General features: G+C 42.3%; 1 protein-coding gene across 1 annotated transcript in view; it reads left to right on the top strand.

The window, feature by feature from the left end:
- Positions 1-12,100: 12,100 nt before the first annotated feature.
- sema4c (sema domain, immunoglobulin domain (Ig), transmembrane domain (TM) and short cytoplasmic domain, (semaphorin) 4C) overlaps positions 12,101-23,783 on the top strand; it is a 124,284-nt gene continuing 112,601 nt past the window's right edge. Inside the window, exon 1 of the mRNA XM_087984256.1 lies at positions 12,101-12,165. The gene's annotated coding sequence lies outside the window, so the exon portion shown is untranslated. The remainder of the gene's footprint in view (positions 12,166-23,783) is intronic.

A 23,783-nucleotide genomic window follows, 5' to 3' on the forward strand; every position in this document is an offset into this window, starting at 1 on the left:
CTTTTATATTAAAACCAAACATTGTCAGGCAAGGTCAGTAACCCACACGCTCATATGCCAAAGAATTAACTTTCAGTTGTATCACAGTTTATTACCAGTACATCGTATAACAGTGGCATTTCTGTTCCAACTTTACTGTTGCATTTGAGGCTGTTATAAATGGAGACAACATAAATGCAAAGGTTAATGGCCACAGTCGACAGCATTGTCGGTCCCAACTTGTGTGTTGTGTTTCCCAATTTGCTGTGTTCTCAGCCGATACACCCATGCTTAATAGACTTTTATCGACAATGGGGCTATTCTGTAAAAATTGAGCGTGTTTTCTTTCTCAGACATCTGCTGTGTGTCGTTTTCATCAGACAGTTTTGATCAGACTCTCAGCACACCACCACAATATGTTGAATGTTGTCAAGTCACTGCCAGGTAACACAACCAAGTCGCTATCAGCATCAAAGAAATGTATGTCAAGGTTTGCTGTTCAGATCCTTTCAAGAAATAGTCCAAAGTTTGGGTTGAGAGATAACCTAGTTGCTCAAAGGCATTCAGTAGGAATAATCTATCCCTTCCTATGTCATCAGCATCACAGACATTGGCCTCCCAGCTGGATATTGCATTCGAAATGTTTGAGGTTCAGTCCTAAATTGTGATCTTTTTTGATTTTCTATCTTTATACCATGCCACCTGGTTTGCATTAGTTGCAGTTGGGAGAAGAAGATTGTGGCCTAAGGATAAGAAGTGACACAGCAAAATATCAGCTTTGCCTCAGTGAGATTTTCAACCAGCATCTGGTGAGGATTTGTTTTTAACTTTGATTTGATAAATTAGATACAGGTGATTTTATTTTCTGTTGACTAATTCAGGATTGGGCTCTGAACAAGTCCTTCTATAAAATTTGTTCAAATTTCTAATCAATTTAGCAAGCTGTGCTGAAGGCAATTAAAAAAATTCAAATTTACTGTTGCTTTTACAGTTTCTACCGTGGCTGCATTGGATTGAGGTTTACAAAGCCCAGGGTTTCAGGCATAATCCCTGGTTGAGGTTGGGGCAGTTAAACTTAATTGAGGGAGTGGAAGCTGCAACTGGTTTAAGTATTCTCATCTCTGTCTTTCGTTTCCTGTCAACCTGACAAATGTAAGACTCTCTTTGTTGATCTTCCACCTGATGCCTGACATGGGGTCTGCTGCTGCTATCCCAGCTTGCACCGAGTACCATTCACTTGACTCCGTTTTGTTCACTATCCTACCTCGGCCCAACAAGAAATTCACATTAAACTTTCTTTCCTTGCTTTCAAATCCCATTATTGTCTGACCCCCTCCCAACCTGAACAACCTTCTAAGATCACTATTGTTCATTAGTCCTTGTTTTTGCCATCTCCAATTTTATTCAACTCATCATTGGCTCGGTTATAGCATTCGCTCCTTGAAACTCTCTGCTTCTCTTTCCTGTTCTTGAAGATGCATCTTAAGATCTCACTGTTCAACCAAATCATTGGTCATCTGGTTCGCTTTCTGCTTATTGCAGTCAGTGGTAGCTTTTATTTGATATGCTCTTCTGAAACATAGGACACAGAACAATATAACACAGAACAGGCCCTTCAGCCCTTGATGTTGCGCCAGCCTGTGAACTATTCTCAGCTTGTCCCCCCTACACTATCCCAAAATCATCCATGTGCTTATCTAAGGATTGTTTAAATCTCCCTAATGCGGCTGAGTTGACGACCTTAGCAGGAGAAAGTGAGGTCTGCAGATGCTGGAGATCAAAGTTGAAACTTTATTGCTGGAACAGCACAGCAGGTCAGGCAGCATCCAGGGAACAGGAGATTCGACGTTTCGGGCACAGGCCCTTCTTCAGGAATCCTTCAGGACCTTAGCAGGCAGGGCATTCCACGCCCTGACCACTCTCTGCATAAAGAACTTGCCTCTGACATCTGTCTTAAATCTATCAACCCTCAGTTTGTAGTTATGCCCTCTCACGCAAGCTGACGTCATCATCCTAGGAAAAAGTCTTTCTCTGTCTACTCTATCTAATCCTCTGATCATCTTGTATGTCTCTATCAAATCCCCCCTTAGCCTTCTTCTTTCCAATGAGAACAGACCCTTTCCTCATAAGACCTTCCCTCCAGACCAGGCAACATCCTGGTAAATCTCCTCTGCTTTTCCAATGCTTCCACATCCTTTCTGTAATGGGGCGACCAGAACTGTACACACTATTCCAAGTGTGGCTGCACCAGCGTTTGTATAGTTGCAGCATGATATTGCAGTTCCGGAACTCAGTCCCTTTACCAATGAAACGTAATATACCGTATGCCTTCTTAACAGCACTATCCACCTGGGTGGCAACTTTCAGGGACATGGACTCCAAGATCTCTCTGCACATCCACACTACCAAGAATCTTTCCATTGACCAAGTACTCTGCCTTCCTGTTATTCTTCCCAAAGTGCATCACCTCACATTTATCTGCATTGAACTCCATTTGCCACCTCTCAGCCCAATTCTCTAGTTTATCCAAGTCCCCCTGCAATCTGTAACATTCTTCCAAACTGTCACTACTCTACCGACTTTAGTGTTGTCTGCAAATTTACTAATCCATCCACCTATGCCTGCGTCTAAGTAATTTATAAAAATGACAAATAGCAGTGGTCCCAAAACAGATCCTTGTGACACACCACTAGTAACTGGACTCCAGTCTGAATATTTTCCATCAACCACTACTCGCTACCTTCTTTCAGAAAGTCTGTTTCTAATCCAAACTGCTAAATCACCCTCAATTCCATACTTCTGCATTTTCTCCATCAGCCTACCATGTGGAACCTTATCAAAGGCTTTACTGAAGTCTAAGCATACCACGTCAACTGCCCTGCCCTCATCTACATGCCTTGGACACCTTCTCAAAAAAACTCAGAGGTTTGTGAGACACGACCTGCCCTTGACGAAACCGTGTTGACTATCTGAAATCAAATTGTTGCTTGCTAGATGATTATAAATCTTATCTCTCATAATCTTTCCAAAACCTTTCCTACATCAGAAGTAAGGCTCACTGGTCTATAATTACCTGGGTCATCTCTGCTGCCCTTCTTGAACAAGGGCACAACATTTGCAATCCTCCTGTCCTCAGGTACTAAACCTGTAGAAAATTACGACTCACATATCAAAGCCAAATGCTCTGATATCTCCTCCCTAACTTCCCAGAGAATCCTTGGATAAATCCCATCCCACGCTGGGGACTTGTCTACATTCAGTCTTCTAGAAATGATAACATCTGTGCGTAACTAACCTCGATCCTTTCTAGTCTAATATCTCATACCTCATTCTTCTCCTCTACAATATTCTCCTTTTCCTGAGCGAACACTGATGAGAAATGTTCATTTAGCACCTCTCTGATCTCGACTGGGTCCACACTCAACTTCCCACTTCTGTCTTTGACTGGCCCTATTCCTACCCTAATCATCCTTTTATTCCTCACATACCTGTAGAAAATTTTAGGGTTCTCCTTTATTCTATTTGCTAAAGACTGTTCATGTCCTCTCTTTGCTCTTCTTAACTCTCTCTTTAAATCCTTCCCAGCTGATCTGTAACTCTCCGTTGCCTCATCTGAACCATCTTGCCTCATCAACACATAAGCCTCTTCCTTCTTAACAAGAGATGCAATTTCTGTAGTAAACCACGGTTCCCTTACCTTATCACTTCCTCCCTGCCTGACAGGGACATACCTATCAAGGACATGCAATATCTGTTCCTTAAACCAACTCCACATTTGGATTGTCTGCATCCCCTGCATTTTGCTACCCCATTCTATGCATCCTAATTCTTGCCTAATCGCATTATAATTGCCCTTGCCTCATTGGTAACTCGTGACCTGTGGCATGGACCTATCCCTTTCCATCGCTAAACTAAATGTAACTGAATTGTGGTCACTCTCTCCAAAGTGCTCACCTACAACTAAATCAAACACCTGGCCTGGTTCATTACCAAGCACCAGATCCAGTGTGGCCTCCTCTCTTATCGGCCCTTCGACATATTGTGTCAGGAAACCCTCCTGTACACAGTGGACAAAGACTGATCCATCCGACGTACTCGAGCTATAACATTTCCAATCAATGTTGGGGAAGTTAAAGTCCCCATAATGACCACCCTGTTCCTTTCACTCCTACCCAGAATAATGTTGCTAATCCTCTCTGCCACCTCCCTGGAATTCAGCGGAGGCCTATAAAAAACTCCAAGAAGTGTGACCTCTCCTCCTGTTTCTAACCTCAGCCCACACTACCTCACTAGACGAGTCCTCACCAAAAGTTCTCTCAGCTACCGTTATACTATCTTTGACTAACAAAGCCATACCTCCCCCTCTTTTACTGCCTTGCCTGTTTTTAATGAAAGATCTAAACCCTGGAACCTGCAACATCCATTCCTCACCCTGCTCTATCCATGTCTCCGAAATGGCCACAACGTTGAAGTCCCAGGTGCCTATCCATGCTGCAAGCTCACCTACCTTATTTCTGGCGTTGAAGTAGACATGCTTCAAACCACTTGGCTGTCTGCCAGCACATTCCTGTGACCCTGAAATCCTGTCCCTATTCTTCCTACTGTCATCCTCCTGTGCACTGCAGCTACACCTCCGGTTCCCATCCCCCTGCTGAGCTAGTTTAAACCCACCCAAATAGCACCAGCAAATTTCCCAACCAGGATATTAGTACCCCTCTGGTTCAAGTGAAGACCGTCCTGTTTGTACAAGTCCCACCTTCCCCAGAATGAGCTCCAATTATCCAAAAACCTGAAACCCTCCCTCCGCACCATCCTTGCAGCCACATGTTTAGCTGATGTCACTCCCTATTCCTTGCCTCACTATCATGTGGCATGGGTAACAATCCAGAGATAACAACTCTTGTTTGTTCCAGGTCTCAGCTTCCATCCTAGCTCCCTGAACTCCTGCCTTACATCCCTATCCCTCTTTCTCCCTATGTCGTTGGTACCTACATGGACAACGACTTGAGGCTGGTCACCCTCTCCCTTCAGGACCCCAAAGATATGATCCGAGACATCACGGACCCTGGCACCTGGGAGGCTACACACCAACTGCGGGTCTTGTTCATTCCCTACAAACCTTCTATCTGAGCCTCTAACTATTGAGTCCCCAACGACTAACACTCTCCTCCTTTCCCTCCTTCCCTTCTGTGCAACAGGGACAGGCTCTGTGCCAGACACCTGGGTCCCACTGCTTGCCCCTGGTAAGTTGTCCCCCTCAACAGTATCCAAAACGGTATACATGTTTTTCAGGGGAACGACCACAGGGGATCCCTCCACTGACTTTTTTTCCCCCTTTCGAACAGTCACCCAGCTTTCTTCTTGCCTCGGAGTAACTACTTCCCTGTAATTCCTATCTATCACAGCCTCTGCCTCCCGAATGATCCGAAGTTCATCTAGCTCCCACTCCAGTTCCCTAACACGGTCTTGGAGGAGTGAGAGTTGGGTGCACTTCCTGCAGATGTACTTGGATGGGACACTATTGGCGTCCCTGACCTCAAACATCATGCAGGAGGAGCATTGCTCTCCCTGCACTGCCATCCCTGCTAGTCCCCTAGTCACAAAGTAAAAAAGAGATGTTTTACCCGATATGTCCCTGGTCTTTAAGTTTAGAGGAGGTGATTAGGTGAGAGGCCCTACAAAGGTAGGGTCTCGGGTTGAGAAGACACTGACTTATATAGCAAGACAGAAATAAAAATAAGAAGTCCCTCCTTTCCCAGAAACCACTGCACTTTGACTTCAAATTTAAAAGCACAAATCAGTGACTCACTGCTCCCGGCAGGCCCCTGGTGCAAGTTCCCACCCTTTAAGTTGCATCTGCCACTGAAAAACAGAAACACCTCAACATATTTTGCGACATGAAAGGTACAACCTGCGAAAAGTTGCAGCCTAATGTATGGAGTCAGAAATCTGACTTCTGGCTCCCACTTGTAATTTAGTGACTGCTGCTGGAAACTGCACGTCAATGTCTGATCATGGCCTGGCTGAGAAGCTACCTGTCGTCATGGTTCATTGCATGAAGCTCATTCGTGAAGAGTGACTATCTGGCAGAATGGAGCAATGGAAGGATTATCAAAACCTTAAAATTGTACATCAGTTAAAATGGAGCAAGCTCAGATAGCTGCTTTTACAGAGAAAGGACCTCTGAATTCTGTGCGATGTTTGCTCTCTCTTATTGGTGGTAGAAGAATATGTTTTCTAGAAAGCGCTCCCTAAAGTTCTTTTTATCCTCCATGCCAAGGCATAACGATGAAACCAAACTTTGCATCCTAGTTCCAACTTTCTTTTGTCATTCAAGTGATTGGAGCAAGATTGACCTAGTAAAATCCATTGACTGTGCGATACTTGTTTGGGGTTGTTAACCTGGGCCAATCAGGGAGCCGTGGCTGACTGATAGAACAGTAGTTTCCCCCTCCAACTCTATTTTGATTTAGTCCCTACCCTCCCCTTCACTGTTTTTGATCACACAGCACTGCCCTTTGATGTGAAGGGCAGTGTTTGTCACTGGCCACCCGGGTGTTTTCCTATCTTCCTGGTGGTGGAATTTGAATAAAGATTCGTGCACTTTGTGTCTTTCACTGTGTCTCACACCTGCACACACACACCATGGGTGCTGGGGAAAAAAAAAGAAAGAATATAAAAAAAAGAACAGTAGTTTCAGAACAGCTCTTCAGTCTAGGGACTGGCTTTGAGCTGGCTGGTCAGAACCCATGTACCTCGCACATGTAAATGAAGGGTGAATTGATCAAGGGATACCACCATCTATGCAGTTATTTCAGGGTCCCAATACTTTTCCTTGTGGTATGCTGCTGAATAGCAGTCTCCAATCACTTAAAAATAGTAAATAAACAGGCGATTCAGGGAGCCGCCTCAATCTCGAGACTAGCTCTGAGCAAGCTAGTCAAAGTCTGCATAATGTGCATGTGTAAATCAAAGGTGACTTGCTGATGGGTGCCTGCCTCCTTGGAGTTGTTTCAGTTATCACCTGTGAAGTGTTTTTATTTCACTTCTGAGGTTGTAAATATGAAGTAAATGTCGGTCGTTGAAAGCCCGCTTCCAAACGAAGCACTGTGCTTGGGTCTGTTAGTGGGATGGTTGGATAAAGAGTGAGAGGAAAAGTCACCTTTTCCTTCCAAACTACCATCACATTCTGCAAATTTGTGAATATTGTGAAAGACAGAGAATAGCAGCTTCATTTCAAACCTTGCTTCGTAACTTTCCTAATTATCTGATTAATTTTATTGGCAGAAGGCAGAGAGTGGGGATAAAAGGCTCCTTCTCAGGATGGAAACCAATGATGAGTGGTGTTCTACAAGGGTCAGGATATCAACTTTTTCACTTTATACATTAATGATCAGGATGAAGGACCTGAGGGCATTCTGGCGATGTTTGCAGATGATACAAAGAAGATAGAGGGGCAAGTAGGACAGAGGATGCAAGGAAGCTGCAGAAAGACTTAGACAGGTTAGGAGAGTGGGAAAAGAGGTGGCAGATGAAATACAATGTGGGAAAGAATGAGGTCTTGCACTTTGATAGGAAGGATATGGACTATTTCCTAAATGGGAAGAAAATTCATAAATCTGAAATGCAAAGGGATTTGGGAGTCCTCGTCCAGGTTTCTCTTCAGGTAAACTTGCAAGTTGGGTTGTCAGTTAGGAAGGCAAATACATTGTTGTCATTCATCTCAAGAGGACTTGAATATAAAAGCAGGGATGTACTTCTGAGGCTTTATAAGGCTCTGGTCAGATCGCATTTGGAGTATTGAGAGCAATTTTGGGCCCGACACCTCAGAAAGGATGATTTGGCCCTGGACTGGGTCCAGAGGAGGGTCACCAGAATGATCCCAGGAATGAAAAGCCTCAAATAGGAGAAACATTTGAGGACTCCGGGACTATATTCAGTGGAGTTTAGAAGGATTGGGGGTGGGGGTGGTGATCTGATTGAGACTTAGGGAATACTGAATGGCCAGGACACAGTGGATGTTGGGAAGATGTTTCCATTGGCAGGAGAGATGAGGACACGAGGGTAAAGCCTTAGATTAAAGGGAACTTTTAGAATAGAGATAAAGAGCAACTTCTTGAGCTAGAGAGTGGCGAAACTGTGGAATCCATTGCCACAGAAGGCTGTGGAGGCCAGGTCATTGAGTATATTTAAAATAAAGATAGATAAGTTCTTGATTGCCAAGGGGGTCAAAGGTTACGGGGAGAAAGCGGGAAAATGGGTATGAAAAAACTATCAGCCATGATTGAATGGTGCGGCCAGATGGCCTAATTTCTGCTCCTATGTCTTATAGTCTTACGATACCACAAATGAAACACAAGCAGTAAGAAACAAGGCTGATATTTTGTGACTTTTTTTTATACATTGTCAAATGTTAAGATGCATCTCCTAAACGTAGGTACAAGTATTAGTTGTAAAACAACTTTAACAAGGCTTTGTAAGAGGGCAATCAAAGAAACTGTGCAAAAGGATTAAATTCAAAGATGTTCTTAGTTACTCAGTAGAGCGCTGTCACTCTCATGTTTGTAGAATAGAATTAACACAGGGATTGCCACTTGAAATGTCAAAAAATTGTGAGAAGCAATCAATAACAAAGCAAACCCATTTTCAGATTATTTGGCCAGAGCATTGATGTCCAAGACCACAGGGATTACACTAAACATCAAAATGTACATATCCAACCAAATTGGGAGTCATTTATTCTGCCCTTACCTTTACGTTTCACTATTCCAGTGAATTATTGGTTGATCTCATACATTCTTTACTCCATAAAATATCATCTGAAACTCTGCCGCCTGTGGCTTAACTCAAAACCAACCCTGGTTACCACTCACCCCTGTGCTCACTGACTTATATTGACTCATAGACAAGTTATGACCTTGCTTTTAAGACTCTCATTGTATTTAAATCCGTCTGTCGCCTTGATCCCCCATGTCAGTGAATCTTTCTCACCATCTTCTGAGATGTCTGTGCTTTTGAAGTTTTGGCCTCTTGTGTATCCTCAATTTTAACTGCTCTGTCATTGGTGCTGCATCTTCATTTACCTTGGCCTGAATCTCTGGAACTCTCTGCCTAAACCTCCAGATGTATCTACCTCATTTTCCGGCGATAAGACAAGTCTTAAGATCCTGTACTTTTGGCCAAGCTTTTCTCCATCGTTATCCTTCTTAATGTGGTTCAGTATTATATTCTGTTTTCATGCTCCCACACAGTGCTTGGGTATGTTGTATTACTCAAATGCACAGTTGATAGGTTGTTATTGTACGATGTTCTGTTTTATATTTAGGGCACTGTCGTAATTTGAATCAATTGCATAACAGTTATTGTGAACCAGACCACAACTTAAACTTAAGTCTGGCAGCAAGACTAGAGGATATAAATCGTGAATTAATGGAAATATTTCGTGTAGATGGAAGGAAGAACTTGTTGACTCATTGTCGAAGAGCAGTTGAAGGGCATTGGAACTGTTCAAAATGCAGCTGGATATTCAGCTTAGTTTATTTTTGAGAAATGAATTTCCATGGGTTGAACAGTTTCTTTTTCTTGCTTTGCTGCTTTTCTGTATGTAAATTTGTTCTCCAATGGAAGAGGAAGGTTCAGAAGTGAACAGTTTAGGCAAGGCCTCATCCCTGGGCCATGAGTGTCACAACCATTGCTGGTTATGAATCAATACAGTGACAACTGATTTAAAATGTGGGTGCGGTGTTCTACCAAACACTGCATGCTGTTGCTCAGATAACAAGCACAGTAAATGCAAAAAGCAAGAAGGCCATTCCCATTATATTTAATTAGCTTCTTGTTTGCCTGAGGCAGAGGGGTTATTAGGAGAGCACAGACAGCCAGCCACATTCTTTCACTTAGGAGAAAAAAAAGGCACCACTGGAGTTTTGCAATGAACAGAAATCTTCTTGTCACAGGATTTCAGTCAGGCGCCTGTTTAGGATGCTGGATCCACTCCTAACTCTTGGGAAATATTTACAGAAGAAATAACGCATAAACAGGGAGACTGAGCATTTTATTTTTCAGTCATTACTGGAAACAGTAAACATATCAGATTGGTGATCGTGATGTTTTTACTGTGAGCCTTTTTCAGAAACGTTCTTGTGAAAATATCAATTGGCCAGATTTGCACACATTCTTTTCTTTGGCTGAATCAAGCTTTCAATTCAAAGCCTGAAAATTAAATCTTGTTTTTAAATATCAATTTCTCTCCACCACCGTCACCACGAAATGTTTTCCATTCTCTCTGCAATGTGCTGACTTGAGGACTGTGTTGGATTTCATTCGCTACTTAATACTCTGCCCAACTGGCCTTGTTTATGTGTGAGCCAAACAGATTATTTGACTGCAGTGTCAATCACAGCTGACCCCAGTTTTGCAGTTGAGATCCAAATGATGACTTTGATTGTTTTTCCCTTCAAATTTTAATACTTTTGAATAAAGATTTTATGAATGTATATATTTATTTCACAGGGTAAAAACAATGACTGCAGATGCTGGAAGGGCTTTTGTCTGAAACGTCGATTTTACTGCTCTTCGGATGCTGCCTGAACTACTGTGCTCTTCCAGTACCACTAATCCAGAATATTTATTTCACAGGCATTTTTAATAACTCAGAATATTAAACATCAAGGCTGAATGTATGTTGGACAGCTTACTTCAGGTTGGGATTTTGGGTTAAGCACCCCAAATTATCTTTCCCACTGGTCTAATTGACAGATTAGCTGAGTGCCTCATGTCACCCTCTATAGCTGAAGGGTTGCTGGAGTTGATCACAGGATTGGCCTGAGATGGTGAGTGGAGAGAAGGGAAGGGGAAGGGAGGATGTGAGATGACATGGGAACTGTTGATGAGAAATTCTTGCACACTCACTCCTGCTGCTTCATTCCAACTTCAGATTGTGTAGTGACTTTTTTATGGGTGACTCTGATGTGGTGATAGTAATTTCATGGGCCAAAAAAATCCAGAGGGCCTTAGCTAATGTTCTGGGGGTGTGGATTCCCATCCCAAAACAGCAGCTGTGGAATCCAAATAAGTCAGGTGACTGATCATCATTGATTGTTGGAAAAACCCACCTGGTTCAGAAAATAAAATTTGCCTTTCTTGCACCTCAGATCCACATGTGCCTCCAGACCCACAGCGAAATGGTTCACTCTTTGAACTGCCCTCTGATGTGGCCATCAAGCCATTCATTTCAAGGGCAATTTGGGATGGAGAGCAAATGCTGTTCTTGACAGCAACATTCATGTCTCATGAATGATCTATTAACTCTGATAGCTGTGCTGCTGACTGGCTTGTTGTCTTGGCCCAACAGCAGCATGTGAAAGGGAACTAGGTAAATATCCTAGCTGGGAAAAAAGAAGAAAGTGGATTTAATTGACTTAGTCTATCATACAACCTGCATCAGAACAAAGGGTTTTTTTTAGATTAGATTACTTACAGTGTGGAAACAGGCCCTTCGGCCCAACAAGTCCACACCGACCCGCCGAAGCGTAACCCACCCAGACCCATTCTCCTACATTTACCCCTTCACCTAACACTACGGGCAATTTAGCATAGCCAATTCACCTAACCCCTGTACATTTTTGGATTGTGGGAGGAAACCGGAGCACCCGGAGGAAACCCACGCAGACACGGGGAGAATGTGCAAACTCCACACAGAGAGTCGCCTGAGGTGGGAATTGAACCCGGGTCTCTGGCGCTGTGAAGCAGCAGTGCTAACCACTGTGCTACCGTGCCGCCCATAAATTTGAATGGCCTTTTTCTAAACTATGATATTCTATGACTCAAAATGAGGTGGTTAATTGAGCCAGGGACATCCATGTAATTGAATCCCAGCTTAAGTCAACAGCTTTGGAAAAGAAGGAGAGATAATTACAAGTTGACAAGAACAATACAGTGGAGAAACAGGAGCTGATTTTTTCACCTTTAGTTTACTTTGATAAAAGCCTGTTGGTTCAGTCTTTACCAGTGTCAGTGTTTCCTTTTATTAAAAGAAAAGTCTTAAAATGTCAAATTTCTTTATTTTTAAACTTTACTTTGAAATTAACTCCTTTCATCATCTGACAGGCAGCTGCGGAGTCATCTGAGCCTGGCGTCACGATTTGAAGGAAAGATGAATACACACCAATGCGAAATGATGTGCAGGTGAGTGGCAGGGATCAAAGGGGATTGGGCTTGTCTCCTGCTGGCACCGTGGTAACACCTACTATCCTCTTTAACAGGCACATATGGTGGTGTTAGTTTCTCTTTTAATTTTTTCCCATCGCTGTGGCAGAGATGGGAGGAACACACAGTCCAATGAATGCACAGGTCACAACACAAGAGTAATTATTTTACCCTATTTCTCAGAACAGCCAATGATGTGTTGTCTCTATATCAGTCCATCAACCAAATTTCTTTAACAAACGCAAAATTATTGATTGACAAGAAAACAAAAGTTTGCTCTTGAGATGCAGAATTGAAGACAGGAAGCTTGTCATGTGAAAATATGAATGGGTACTCCACTAAATAATCCAAAACACCCACACACCCAGATACATGCACCAAGAAAAGCTAAACTCTCACTGCAGATAAGCTTGGAAAAGAAATACTTTTGATCAGTACAGATAGTTCTCCTATGACACTGTTGTTGTGTTCCAGTGTAACCTTGCTTAATAGAAAATCGCTTAATAGAAATAATAGGTCCTCCAGAGAAAAGTGGGATTCGGGGCAGACACTCAAACAATATCACTCATGGTCGCTCTAAAATCACCCAAAAGTCTAACGCAAAAAATAGCACAGCCTGAATGAAGGTTGAAATCATATTTATTAACGAAACAAAAGCAAATTTAACACAGTACATTTAAAAAATGTAAGAAAGCTGCTTTCTGTATATACCTCTCACAGAAAGCTGCTCTATTTGCAGCTGACATTGCGCATGCACAGGAGGAAACACGCAAACGGATTCCTGCTGGAATCGTCCTGTTGCGAACAGAGATAAGCATTCTCGAAAATTCCGTTCCCTAATTCTTCAGCGACGTTATAGCCAAATCGTGCTGATGAAACACGCATTATCTCAGAACTACCTGCAATGATGCATTCTTGAAAGAAAGTTAAGGATGTGGTGTGGAATATTGAAATGGCTATTGATCTGGCATTCTGGCACAAGTAGACAGTTCATTTGAGGTGGCAGTTGTCTCTGAGATCTTGGTAGGTGCACCTTGTTCAGGAAACACTAATTGAGAAGTCTTCCAGTTGCCCTTCAAGAGGATAATCAGGTTGCTCACTAATTTAACAATCAGGATGCTTCAGAAACAAGCGAGGTGAGCTAAGCAATCTATTCGTCTGCAGGCTTCCCCCAAGTGAAAATCAACACAAACACCAACTGCCTGAAAAACATTGCCGAAATAAGAAGGGTACAAAATCTAATCAAGTAACTTTCAGCCAACAAGTCCAGCAACTTGAACCACATGGATTCCAAGAAATGCCTTGCTTTAAAAAAATTTGTGATGTGTCTTTTCACTGATGTTTATTAATTAAAACTCGATCTCCACAATACTTGAAACAAATCAATTTTTTAACATTCTACAGAACTCTGGTTCTGAAAAAATACTTATCATCATAGCAGATCATTATCTCAGATCACTCATGGACATCAGAAATTTTAATTATAATCCGTATTTTTAATAAGAGGACTGATATGGCCAAAAAGACTGGGGATGGAAATTCAGTGGTGATCCGGAGAGAGAGTGAATTTCAGACCTGCAGGCAACATAGAAGTTTCAAAGGAAGAAATGCTCTCCGAATTGAACTATAATCCTCTGTGAGGATCTCAAACTGTGAGCATCGTGGTGAAAAATGACAGCAACCTGAAGAGGAGGTACATTTTCCCATTTCAAGAATACATAAAAACAGGAGTTAGAAGCTAGTTTGACGCTGGTCTGTGTGTACGACTGGAAGGAGAAGGGGAATGGGTTATACATACATTTGGAAAGGAAAGGACTGATTAGGGATAGTCAGCATGGCTTTGTGTGTGGGAGGTCATGTCTCACTCATTTTTTTGAATTTTTTGAAGAGGTGACAAAGACAACTGATGAAGGCAGAGCAGTAGACGTTGTCTGTGTGGACTTTAGTAAAGCATTTGATAATGTTCCGCATCGTAGACTGGTTAGTAAGGTTAGATCACATGGGATGAAGGGTGAAATAGCCAATTGGATACAAAATTAGCTTGCAGGTAGGAGACAGAGAGTGGTGGTGAAGGAGGATTGTTTTTCAGATGGGAGGCCTGTGACCAGTGGTTTGCTACGAGGATTGGTGCTGGGTCGACTGCTTTTTGTTATTTTTATAAATGATTTGTATGTGAACATAGGACATATGCTTCGTAGGTTTGCAGATGATACCAAAATAGGTGGTGCAGTGGACAGTGAAAAAGATGATCTCAAAACAACGGGACATTGATCAGATGCGCCAAGGAGTAGCAGTTGGCATTTAATTTAGATAACTGCAAAGTGTTGCAGTTTTGGTAAGGCAAGCCGGGACAGGACTTAGAGAGTAAACTATAGGTCCCTGATGAATGTTACCAAGCTAAGAGACCTAGGTTCCTTGATAGGGGAGTCGCAAGTAGACAGGTGGTGAAGGAGGTGTTTGGCATATTTGCCTTTATTGGTCAAAACATTGAGTGTAGGAGTTGGGATCTCATTTCAGAGTCTTCGAGATGTACAGCATGGAAACAGACCCTTCAGTCCAATTCATGCTATATACGTACCACCCTTTACGGCTGTACAGAACATTGGTAAATGCTACTTCTGGAATACTATGCACACTTCTGGTCACCCTTCTGTACGAAGGATGTTGTTAAATTTGACAGAGTACAGCAATGGTTTAGAAGGATGTTGTTGGGACTTAGGGAGAGGTTGAAAAAGCTGGGGTCTTTTTTTCTTTCGAGCGTCAGAGGTTGAGGTGGGATCATATAGAGGTTTATAAATTCATGAGGGGCATGGATAGGGTGAATAGCCAAGGTCTTTTTCCCCAGGGGAGGAGAATCTAAGACTAGATGGCATAGGTTTAAGGTAAAAGGGGAAAGATTTAAAAGGGACCTCACTCTTCCTTCAGAGATTGGTGTGTGTTTGGAATCACCTGCCAGAGGGAAGTGGTGGAGGCTGGTACAATTACAATACTTAAAAGGCTGGATGGGTTGAAGAATCAGAAGTGTTTTGAGGGATCTGGGCTAAATGTTGGAAAATGGAACGATGTCAGATTGGAATGTCTGGTTGGCATGAGTGAGTTGGACCAAAGGGTCTGTTTCCATGCTTGTGACTCAATGAGTCTAAAGTGTGCTCTTGGAGGAAGGGGGAGTGCGCGCGTGTGTGTGTGTGTAAGAGCTGAGGTGCTCATGTGGACGAAATACAGTTCAAGCACTGGTCTGCTGTGAAGGTCATAGCTGAAGAAGCACATACATGACACTCCTTGCTTGCAAGTAAAGGGCCCTGTTCATGGAGTGCACTTGGAACCAGGGAGCCTGCAATCCAGTCAAAAGGAAAGAGGACCAGAGGAAGAATTCTCGTTCTGTGTTACCAGCTAACCATCAATGAAAGGAACCTGGACAAAGGATATTTGCTGAAAAAAGATCAGTAGGGACATCACCAGGGGATGATATCAAGTTCAGAAGTGATGGGTAAAGAGCCTACCAAAGGTGTCCAGCTAGGTTTCCATTATTCACTGCAGGAAATACTGGAACTGCACTTCAGAGGGAAAAAGGCCACCACTTATTACAGCTTAAAGATATGTTAAATCAAATTAGTGTTCAACTGTTTAACCCTTTGAGCTTAATCTGCCATCTAATAAGATGATGGCTGATCTTCTACCTCGACACCACTTTGCTGCCTAACATGAATTGTCTGGATTCTCTTAATGTCCAGAAACATGCTGCTTACAGTCTTGAATAGACTCAACATTTGAATATCCACAGCTCTTTCAAGTAAAGAATTCCAAAAATTCACAACTCTCTCATTGAAGAAGCGTTTTCTCAACTCAGTTCTAAATGGCTGAATTGTTGCTGTGACCTTCGACTTTGTGACCTTCAATCCGGGGAAAAAGAGCCTCTCATCATGTACCCTTATGATCTGTTTCATTTTGCCAAATATACTTCCTCATTGTAGAATCTCACATTGTTCACCCGCAGCATCGTTCGCAAAGAGTGAAGTGAAGACAGGCCTGGACTTGTGGAGCAAATTATAAATAAGAGTGTAGGAAAACAGCGAGATCTAGTGCAAGGTAATAGGGATTGCCTCTGAAGAATAATAAGAGCAAGGTAGGGACTTACTTGAGTGAACAGGAAGCTGAAAGAGGCTGAGAAGTTTGATTTCAACATCCAAGGAGTGAGCACATTGTGTCCATTGTTAGCCCAAGAATAGAGAAAAGGGTTTGACTGTTAATCCAAGGAAAGTACAAGCATGGTGTTCTCTTTGTTGTAATCTTTTGGCCCAAATGCAAAATGTGATATTTTTCATGGTTTGAACAAAACAAACAGTTTACTCAAAGTAACAGTCACTTTTTGTTGAATGCAATTGTTGCTACACCATTCAAAACATAAAGACAGCTAACTTTTTAACAATGGAGGCAAGAAATGTAAATCCAGTGTAAGGACCTGTTACTTTAACAAGTTCTGGCAATAGACAGTGTAAATTACGTTGCCATTGAAGTGATGAAACATGAATGAACTGCTGGCTTTTACTGTGTGTGATACACCTTCCAGCTCCTTTTGTTTATCTGGACAGGTGCCAGGTTCCGTGTGCTTTGGACACTGTTTCCATAAAGTGCTGAGATAAGAAAACAGGAATGGTAATTGACAAGTTGCCAATATCTTCCACGGTCGGATAGGTCACACCAACATGCCTACGGTCATCCTCGACGCAAGGGTTTTATGCGTTCAGAGGATATGAGCTTTGGTGGCATGAGTGGCATTTATTGCATATCCTTAACTTTCCTGAGAAATTAATGGAGTTTCTTTTTTAACTGTTACACTCCATATGGTAGAGGTACACCACATTGCTGTGTTGGAGAGAATTTTCAAATTTCGACCCAGTGGTTGTGAAGTAGCAGCAATGGTCTGTGACTTGCAGGGAAATTTGGAGTGGTACTATTTCCCTGCACCAATGCTGTAGTCTAAATGTCATGGGTTTGGAAGAAACTTTGCAGTGGATTATGCGGTGCATTTTGGAGATTTTAAACTCTCCTGCCAGTGTGTGTGGATTCTGAAAGAAGTGAGATTTCCAGATGATGGATTTTGTGATAGTGAAGCTTTATTCTGGATGGTTTCAAGCCTCTAAAGTCTTATTGGACTTTCAACTCAGCAAGTAACTGCAGAAAATTCCATCACACTGCGAAGTTTTACTTTGAAGATAGTGGGCAACCTTTGGGGAGTCAGATGGTGAGTTACACAAGGCAGAATTTGGAGTCCCTGACCTACTTGGAGCCGAAAATGAATTGAGCAGGCCAGTCTTACTTCACAGAATGGAAGATCAAGAGAAAGTCGGAAAGCAAATAAAACAATTTTTAAAAAAAAAGCTTGTTATAGAAGGAAATCCATTTCTAATTTTTGTTTTTCTGGCACTGATCCATTTTTGGAGTTCTGCAATCAGAGTAGTGTAATTTGATTCCCTGGTGAATGGATATTCAAGTTGTCTACCTTTCAAGGTCTTGCCTGGAGCATGTACAGGTGTTTCAGCCAAGGCTTCCAATTGTTAGTGGGAAAAAAAAGAAAATGAATAATTCTATTCACTGCTTCCAAACACACAAGCATTAAAAAAAACTATTTGAACATTGCTATATCCCATAAGCAACAACGAGATGTCTAAGCAAGTGGGTAGTTTTGGAAATGCTGGCAGGCCGTTTTGTGTTTGACTGGATACTGGGAGTATTCAACAGCGTTTTTTTGTCAGAAAAGTGCCAGTGAATCTCTCCAGCCGTTAGAGAAGGCAGGTGGAATCTTGGTTTAACATGTATCGAAAAGGCAGTACCTCTGATCATACAGTGCCCCATCAGTACTGCACTGGAAAAACAACATTTGTTTTTGCTCAAGCTTCCAGGCTGGGACTTGCATTCATAACTATCTAGGCCTGAGATTAGAGTGATCTCCACTGGGAAAGAGCTGGTACTTTGCTGAAAAGTTTAAATTCAGGACAGATATGGTTGTCCAAAAATGGCATCAGTGAAGTGCCGTGAGATTTACAGACCACTGTCGAAGGATCATGGAATCCCCGGTGGAGATTGCATCTGTCGAGTCTGCATTGACCCTCTAAACAGCATCCCACCTAGACCCAGTCCCAGATCCTATCCATGTAACCCTGTGTTTCCCATGGCTAACCCACCTAATTTGCACAACCCTGGATACTATGGGACAATTTAGCACAACTAGGCCACCTAACCTGCACAGCTTTGGACTGTGGGAGGAAACATGAGCACCCAGAGGCCCCATGCAGACATGGAGAGAATATGCAAATTACACACGCACAGTCACCCAAGGCTGGCATTGAACCCAGTTTCCTGGTGCAATGCGGAAGCAGTGTCACCACTGTCCTGCCACCTCAACCAAAACATGAGCATAGCAAAATTATGGATGGTTTGTGGGCAGTACTATCTGGCAACACAGGTGGTAATAACCTGCTTGTTATGCTCAATTTAGATTCCACTGGGGTTGCTTGGCTCCACATCTCAGTACACCCTTGGTCCAAACATGGACGAAAAAGCTGGAGTCCAGAGAGGAGGTGGGAGTGATGGCATTTGAGCTCTCAACAAGGTAGTATATGACCAAGGTGGCGTGAAGGAGTCCTGACAAAATTGAAGTCAGTGTCAATCATGGGGGAATACTCTTCATTTGTTCAAGCTACACTTTACTCAAAGAAAGGTTGGCTTGCAGTAACCACAGCAATCAGTAAACCCCAGGATATCTTTATCTGACTTCTTCGGGATAGTGTCCTGCACTGAAGCACTTTTAACAGTTTCATTAAAAACCTTACCTTCATTATATAATTCAAACAGGGCTGGAAAGACGAGATGCAAGTTCGATGTTTCCCATGGTTGGTGAGTCCAGAACCAGGGGAAATAGTTTCAGGATATTGGGTAGACCATTTGGAACTGAGTTGAGGAAACATTTATTCAGTCAAGTTGCAGTGAAATTGTGGAATTCCCCACCACAGAATGTTTCGAAGGTCAAGCCACAAAATATATAAGAAAGAGATTGGTAATATTTTACATTTTAAAGGCATTGAGGTTTTATTAGAAAGCAGAAATGTGGTGCTGAGACAAAGGGACAGCTATGATTATATTGAATGGCAGAGCAGACTTGAAGGGTTGAATGGCTGACTTCTGCTCCTGGTTTCTCTGCAACCCCATAAAATTGATAAACTATTTGCTGCAGGAACAATAAGAGTACCACTGAGGAACCAGTCCCTTTGCAAATGTGAGAGGCAAAGATGAAATATTGAGCTGTCACTCAGTGTCCAAAGCTCACATTTGAAAAATTATAACTTAGTTGAAACATTGGGAGACCTGTACACAAGTAAAGGTCAGGCCCTTTTAGAGAGGCATTAATACACAGACTAATCCTTGCCTTTTTGTGGAATTGTCCTTCACATATACTCCTCCAAGTGGAATCATTGATCTAGACATTGACGCACAATCTAGCATCAATAAGCCTTGTCACTGTTAATGCAATGAACTGATCCACTGCATATGATTGAATTACACCCAAGTCAGTTTCTGCACGTTTGATGTTTCTGAAGGTGATTTTATCGTCCTTTTTCCTCACTTGTTCCCACCCAGTAATATGAGACTGTTCTTTGTCATGTGCATTGGTGCAAATCTCCATCAACGTAAGTTAATTATCAGCACTTATCATTGTTAAATCAGACTGCACTCCAATAGGGCTTTTCTTCTGTATATACATAGGAGCTTTCAATGCAGAAGGTAATTGGATCTTCAAGTCATCATATTCGGACTGGGTTACATTTAATCAGAATGAGATCTTCATATTACTTGTTTACAAAAAAAAATTGGTCTTTGAAGTATGTGTGTTTTTAAAGTTGCATTCGCCTTTCAAGGTGAAGTTTCTAAAATAGAAGCAAACTTGATGGTCCAGTGAGTATGTTCCAGGTTTGATCCTGTGTGTCGTGAGCTGTCTGATCTCAACTCAGCTGTGAGTAAAGAAAAACAGTTCAATTCTTCATTGTTAAGCCGAGGGGATAGAGAAAACGAGCTCAGCTTCGTGTTCCTCAGTGCCATCCAGTGACTAACCCATCTCTCACCAAGTGGAAAGACAGGGTGTCTGTCCCATTTGATCACAGATTTGAATGCCATGTGTTTCTATTCACAGGGCTGGTCAGTGCAAGAATAATGAGAACTGAGGTGGGGATTGGGCAGAGAACGACTGCCAAAGAAATTGTATTCAAGAAACAAAGGGAAGAGAGAAGTGTACAATAATACATTGCATTTTACAACCTCAGGATATCCAAAACCACTTTACAGCCACTGAAGGATGTTTCTTGATCATTCATAGGGTATAAACATTGCAAAGAAGGCCAACATTTGTTGTCCATTCCTAATTACCCTTCAGAAGGTGGTGAAGGCCAACATTTTGAACTACTGCAAGTGAGTCCAAAGGCTGTGAGGAAGGGAGTTCCAGGATTTTGATCCAGCGATAAAAGGGAATTCTGATATCATTCCAAGTCAGATTGGTATGTGATTGGCTGGGAATTTTCATGTGTTTTTTCCATGCATCTGCCAGCCTTGTCCTTCCAGGTGGTAGACATTGTTGCTTGCATTGGTGGTGGTGGGAATGAATGTTTAAATTGGTGAATGGAGTGACCAATTAACTGAGCTACTTTATCTGAGGTAGTATTAAGTTTTTGGGTGTTTTTGAAGTTACTTTCATCCATACAATTAGATATGGAGGTGCCGATGTTGGACTGGGGTGTACAAAGTTAAAAATGTCTGGGTCACTGGGACACTACAACTATCTTACTTCGTGTTCAGAATGATTCTAACCCCTGGGAAAGTTTTCCTGATTTGTTTTGACATAATTAACTTTAACTCAGCCTTCATTGACTCACATTTGGTCAATTGCTGCCTTGATATTCAGGGCAGACACTCTGACTTGCCTTCTTGAGTTCAGCTGTTTTGTCCATGCTTGAATCAAAGCTGTAATGAGATCAGGAGTTGAATGTGAGCAGGTTATTGCTGTGCTTCTTTCACTTCGATGATGGTTAAGAGTAGGTTGGTGGTGTGTTTGTTATCTGGATTTGAATTATACTGTTTTTTGTGGTGTGAATGGAAAATAGCTAGCAACTTTCCACATGATCAGGTACATGCCAGTATGGAACAGCTTGGCTTGGAGCTGTTGTCATTGCTATCATATCAGAATTGTGATGGGAGTATAATTAGGGAACAAAGTGGAAGCTTAGTAATGGCCACATATTGTCTCCTTCTGTGATCTATTTCATTTTGCAGCAACAACAAGTTGCATTGATATGTCACCAAATTGCATACTGACCTCGAGGAACTAACAGGAAGGATCTCCAGGACTCTTGTTAAAGTAGGCATCTTGTTAGCAGTGGCATAACAGATGGTGAGTTGCATTGAGAGACGAAAATATAAACTACTGAGCCTAGATTGTGAAAACACAACTGTCGATGCTGGAACAAAGGGAAGCAGGTCTGCTGAAGATGACTTTTTCAGAGAACTGGGATGTTGCAGAACTGAGAAAGGTAACAGAGAAGGAAAGCTCCGAGATGCCTTGACAGAGCTTTCAATATGAGGTTGAGAATGGCATATTTGAAAGGTTTGCGGGACTGGGAGCCAGTGGGTCAGTGCACAATTGAATGCAGACAGCCTTATTTGTCTTGAGCTGGTGTATGAGGAGAGGAAACTTTATCAGCAAAGCGGTGGATTAGATGAGATTAATGAAGATGTCAGCGATATGTATTGATATAGCAGCAAGCGGATAATGTAGCGACAGTCGGTGCTTTTTGTGACAGAGAATGCTGAGTGCCATATCTGACTTTCACAATGATGAACAACATGGAAGTTGAAAACAATCAGAGATAATGAAGTCAGGTTGCTATCTGTGAAGGATAGTCACCAACCTCTTATCCATGAAGGAGTAGTGAGAAGATACGAGGCTGCCGAGTTCTGAGATGGAGATTGAAATCACTGATTATGGGAAAGAGAGAAAGTGGGTGAGTTTCTTAATCAGTACTTTGCATCAGTCTTCACCAAGGAGAGGGACATGACGGATGTTGAGATTATGGATAGAAGTTTGAATACTCGAGGTCACGTCAGCATAAGGAGGGAGAAAGTGTAGGTATTCTAAAAGACATTAAGGTGGACAAGTCCCCTGGTCCAGATGGGATCTATCCCAGATTACTGAAGGAAGCGAGAGAGGAAATAGCTGGAGCCTTAACAGATATCTTTGCAGCATCCTTGAACACGGATGAGGTCTTGGAGGACTGGAAAATTGCTAATGTCACCTTGTTTAAGAAAGGTAGCAGGTAATTATAGATAAGTGAGCTGGATGTCAGTGGTAGAGAAGCAGCCGAAGAAGATACTGACGGATAGGATCTATTCACATTTGGAAGTAAATGGGCTTATCAGTGATAGGCAACATGGTTTTGTGCAGGGAAGGTCATGTCTTACCAGCTTAATAGAATTCTTTGAGGAAGTGACAAAGTTGATTGATGAGGGAAGGGCTGTAGATGTCAAATACATGGACTTCAGTAAGGTGTTTGATAAGGTTCCCCAAGGTAGGCTGATGGAGAAAGTGAAGTCGCACGGGGTCCAGGGTGTACTAACTAGATGGATAAAGAACTGACTGGGCAACAAGAGACAGAGTAGTAGTGGAAGCGAGTTTCTCAAAATGGACAATGTGACCAGTGGTGTTCCACAGGGATCCATGCTGGGACTACTGTTGTTTGTGATATACATAAACAATCTGGAGGAAGATATAGGTGGTCTGATTAGCAAGTTTGCAGATGAGTACTAAGATTGGTGGGGTAACAGATAGTGAAGGGGAGTGTCAGAGAATACAGCAGAGTATAGGTAAATTGGAAAGTTGGGCGGAGAAATGGCAGATGGAGTTCAATGGGGCAAATGCGAGATGATGCATTTTGGAAGATCTAATTCAAGAGTGAATTAAGTGGAAAAGTCTTGGGAAACGATATACAGAGAGCTCTGGATGTCACAGGTCCATTATTCCTTGAAGGTGGCAATACAGGTCAATAGAGTGGTCAAGAAGACACACAGCATGCTTTCCTTCATTGGATGGGGTATTGAGTACAAGAGTTGGCAGGTCATGTTACAGTTATATAAGACTTCAGTTTGGCCACATTTGGAATACTGCGTACAGGTTGCCACATTACCTAAAGGATGTGGATGCTTTGGAGAGGGTGTAGAGGACGTTCACCAGGATGTTGCCTCCTCTGGAGGGCACCAGCTATGCAGAGAGGTTGAGTATATTCGGATTATTTTCATTAGAAAGATGGAGATTGAGAGGGGACCTGATTGAGGTCTACAAAATCATGTGAGGTCGAGTAAGGATGGATAGCAAAAAGCTTTTTCCCGGAATGGGGGGCTCAATTACTTGGCGTCATGAGTTCCAGGTCAGAGAAAAAAAGTATAAGGGAAATATACATAGAAAATTCTTTATGCAGAGGGTAGTGGGTATCTGAAATTCGTTGCCAGCGGAGATGGTAGAGGCAGGCAAATAACATCATTTAAGATGTATTTAGACA

Source organism: Chiloscyllium plagiosum, unplaced genomic scaffold, assembly GCF_037043375.1.
Source record: "Chiloscyllium plagiosum isolate Xiang-an unplaced genomic scaffold, Cpla_swu_hap1 HiC_scaffold_48, whole genome shotgun sequence".
Classification (NCBI taxonomy): domain Eukaryota; kingdom Metazoa; phylum Chordata; class Chondrichthyes; order Orectolobiformes; family Hemiscylliidae; genus Chiloscyllium; species Chiloscyllium plagiosum.